Source organism: Solanum tuberosum, unplaced genomic scaffold (assembly GCF_000226075.1).
Source record: "Solanum tuberosum cultivar DM 1-3 516 R44 unplaced genomic scaffold, SolTub_3.0 scf00548, whole genome shotgun sequence".
In the NCBI taxonomy this organism is placed as follows: domain Eukaryota; kingdom Viridiplantae; phylum Streptophyta; class Magnoliopsida; order Solanales; family Solanaceae; genus Solanum; species Solanum tuberosum.
In genome coordinates, this window is record NW_006239470.1 from 58,828 (window position 1) to 63,266 (window position 4,439).

The 4,439-nt window shown below is 30.3% G+C and overlaps 1 pseudogene; it reads right to left on the bottom strand.

Moving 5' to 3' along the window:
- Window positions 1-830, bottom strand: part of LOC102601703 (geraniol 8-hydroxylase-like) — a 6,269-nt pseudogene extending 5,439 nt beyond the window's left edge.
- Window positions 831-4,439: the final 3,609 nt, after the last annotated feature.

Genomic DNA, 4,439 nt, shown 5'->3' on the forward strand with positions numbered 1-4,439 from the left:
CCTGTCTGCGTGGGGGGGGGGGGGGACTGTGCCACGACGAAATAAGGGAATGAAAGGTCACTTTGCATTGGATGCTCTTTAACCTCCTCATAGTGATGACTCTGTTGTCTTGGAAAGCGTTGAAGCTTGCTTCTTTGAAAGACTTCTTAGTCACAATACGATCTGTTCTTAATAGAACCGATGTTTTTCTATGAACAAACATGATTCCTTACTTCTCAGCAAATCATCGGTAGGGGAAAGCGGAACTGCTAGAAAGCTATGCGCGTGTATATACTGCCATCTCTTGTTTATTATTCCTCTCATTTCATTACTTTTAAGTACTTATATATGTAAGAATATAATTACTTCAATATTATTGAAAGATGATAGAATGTGCCAATGATGGCATCTATCGATTAAATAATACTATTATAATTTATTTTTTGCGTCTTTCATGGCTTGAGGAGAAGGTGTTTGAATTTTCACTGTCATATCATCATTTAAGGGGATATCAGTTCTACTCCAAATAAAAATTGGGGTAAGAGGTTGTTATAAAATTAGTATGCAGTCGATTGGATTAAAAGAAAATTTTAGTTAAGGAAGATGATCTGTTGTAGCGTATACATATATATATATATATGTAAATGTCCTAAATGTTCGTTAGTATTGTTACTAAATACTAAAATGTTGTCTACATATACTAGAATAAATTTTTTATAATTTCTAAATATATCATCCATCTTTCTTTGGAAAATAGGAGGAGCAGTTTTTAAACCAAAAGGCATTACCAGCCATTCGAAATGTCCCTCTGGGCAAGTAAAAGCCGTCCATTCTATACTGTCTTCATGCATTTTGACTTGCCAATATCCAGACTTACAATCAAACTTACTAAAAAAATTTCTTCCTTGTATTCGATTTATTAATTCTGTTTTGTCTGGTAATTTATATCCATCCATTCTAGTGTTGTCATTAAGTCTTTTGTAATTGATTACCATTCTAGCATTTCCTCTTAGTATTTCATTATGATTTCGTACCATAAATGCGGTTGACCTATGATTTGAGGTTGACCTGTGGCTGAAATAAAATATTTCTTAATAAAGTCTGTAGATGCAAGTCTTTGTCTTTTTGTCCTATTGTTAGTTGAACTGGACGCCTTGTCTTTGCCTGTACTCATTCTGAAAATAAACAATTAGTTTTCATAAGTCTGCTTAGCTGATCTGCTAAGGAATTGTCTTTTCCCTTTATATGTTCTAGAGATATATTGTATATTGATGTAACATCTAAAAAATTTAGCCATCTTTTTTTACTACTATTTTTTCCTTCTATTTTCTGGTGGAATTTTACAATAGCCTCGCAGTCAGTTCTTACCAAAATTTCTTTTTTATTAATAATATATAATTTAAAACTGTTTAGTCCATAAATGACAGCTAAAATTTCTGCATCTATATTGTATTATTATTATTATTATTATTACCATCTCCATTTTTAAAGTGATAACTTCCAAAAAAAAAATCACATATATAATTAATTACTATTTAAGTTTGATTTTTTAAAAACTACGATCAATCCTGCCCATAAGGCAAAATCCATTGAAAGAACAAAAAAAGGTATAAATTAAAAGGTAACAATAAAAATCCTTTATAGTAAATCTTTTGCAATTCTTTGGTATTATCTAATTTATCTGGCATGTCGAGGACCTTTTTTGCTATATGGGGTTGTAATTTTATTTTTCCATTTCCAATTTCTACCCCTAGGAATTTTATAAGGTTCTTACATAATTCCATTTTCTTCTTGCTAATTATGATCCCGTTGTCTACAAATAATTTAAACACTGTCTGTAAATGTCCTAAATGTTCGTTAGTATTGTTACTAAATACTAAAATGTCGTCTACATATACTAGAATAAATTTTTATAATTTCTAAATATATCATCCATCTTTCTTTGGAAAATTGGAGGAGCAGTTTTTAAACCAAAAGGCATTACCAGCCATTCGAAATGTCCCTCTGGGCAAGTAAAAGCCGTCCATTCTATACTGTCTTCATGCATTTTGACTTGCCAATATCCAGACTTACAATCAAACTTACTAAAAAATTTCTTCCTTGTATTCGATTTATTAATTCTGTTTTGTCTGGTAATTTATATCCATCCATTCTAGTGTTGTCATTAAGTCTTGTGTAATTGATTACCATTCTAGCTTTTCCTCTTAGTATTTCATTATGATTTCGTACCATAAATGCGGTTGACCTATGTTTTGAGGTTGACCTTCTTATTACTTCTAGATTTAAAAGTTCTTTTATCTGATCTTCGAATTTCTTTAAGTCTTCATTTGTGGATTCTATTGAGGCTGTTCTAACAGTGTATTATAGGTTAATGTTTAAATCTAAATTCTTACATAAACTTAGTTTTATTTATTTAAACGTATTTAATTGGTATCAGAGCCTGAAGTTTTTGGGAACTAAAATATAGATAGAATAGTTATATGAAAAAACACCCTTTTGCTAACCAGTTACGATTACAATATTGGTACTTATATAGAGAAATACATATAAAAACAGAATTGTTGACACTACAAAAAGGCACTAAAGTCTATATCTACTAGTTTTAAATACTAAAAGACTTATCAGACAGACTTTGCAATCACGGAGGTTTATATACGTCAAACAGACCAACACTAGTTAATCTAGACCTAATAAGTGCGTTAAAGTGGGAATTACATAGTATAGATAGTGATATTCAAAACGCAATTAGACGCATAAGAGTCCAGCAAAAATATATTAGTAACCTAACCTTCCATCTAGGATAGAATATATATGCCATCTAGAATATATAAGAAAAGATTTAGGCCATACGAAAAACAGATTATAATTGACCAAGAATATCATTGGTATCTATTAAGAATAAGACAAAATTATATAGATATATACAATTTTTTTATAGAACAAAAACAGCCATATTTAGAACAAATAAGATTGTACTCAGATCTATTGACACCTTCACAAATATCGTTTATACACCAGGAAATAAGACAGATAGATTTACAAATACCTACTATAGGAGCTAGAGTTGATCATTACAATAAAGAAATTATAATAGAATCACGAAACTGGGAAAGTAGAACCTTATATTTAGCATAAAAACATAGGAAGTATTAAAAAATTAGAGTATTTAGACTTAGAAGTAGTTTCAGAAAAGAAATATCGAAGACTAAAATTTGGATCAGTAATCAAGTGTAACTTCGCAGAAGGAGACCATATCTTACATAGTGATAATCAACATTTAAATACTATTACAGATTTAATAATAAATTTAGCAGAACATAGTCAGTCTAAAGACGATAGATTTCTGAAGCTAATTGAAGCACTAGAAAACCTGCAACACAAACAAAATAAATCATTAAGAAAAAATAGAACTAAAATTTTGTATTTTTTAAAGAACCAACAACTAGATATAATCTCCAAATTACAAACAATAATAGCAAATAAATTAATTAACGGTCCTCTAGAAATAATAAATAATCAACTAGAAAGCCTTAGTAAAGAGACTAAATAAATTAAGAAAGAACTTAGCAAACTTAAAGACTTAACCCTTTCATGAACAACGCCTTTTATCAAGAAGTATTTAGAAAAACAGCCCAATTTCAAGCTAACCCTGAAGGATTATCAAACTACATACCACCAGGAAAAACAGACTCTATAAGTGTAAGCCTGTCCCAACATCCATCTCAGAATGTTAGAGGCTTCATAGACAGACAGTTAGTCAGTTATTATTGAGTCTCTCATCTATGTATTTATGTAAATATTCTATTTTGAGACTCGAGTTGCCTTTTTGGCTTGATTTCATCAGTTAAGTTATTTTATGTCTTTGCATGGCATTGAGTTATTCTGTTGAGTTAAGTTTCCGCTGAGTTAAGAAAGTCAGGCCAAGGGTTCGCTTGGGGCCAGCAATGGTCTCCGAGTGCCGGTCCCGCCTAGGGTGTAGACTCGGGGCGTGACAGAAACTTCAAATAGTAAAATAATATTCTTTATTTTAGAATCAGTAATGGTCTCAGACATGAACTATATGTGAATGCTTAATGAAAATAAAGTATCATTGTATACATATGATAATGATCAAGGTGTTTATATAAGTTTTAATAGTCACTATATTATGATTTTGTGTTATCTCAAATTTCATGAGTATTTCTGTGAACATGCCCATTCTCATAGAAAACAATCTCCTTTCACAGTACTCACATAAGTGAAATCTGTCAATTGTGCTTAATTTTGTAAATTTTGACACTCACTCAAATTAGATACATACTTTCATTAAGATTTCATAGACTCCACCTTCATAAATTATTACAGATCATAAATGCACTCACACCAAAGGAAACGAATAAAATAAATATAATAATGCATTTCGTAATAAGTCATCATATAATTCATTTAATGTATCGTATTATATATATATATATATATAT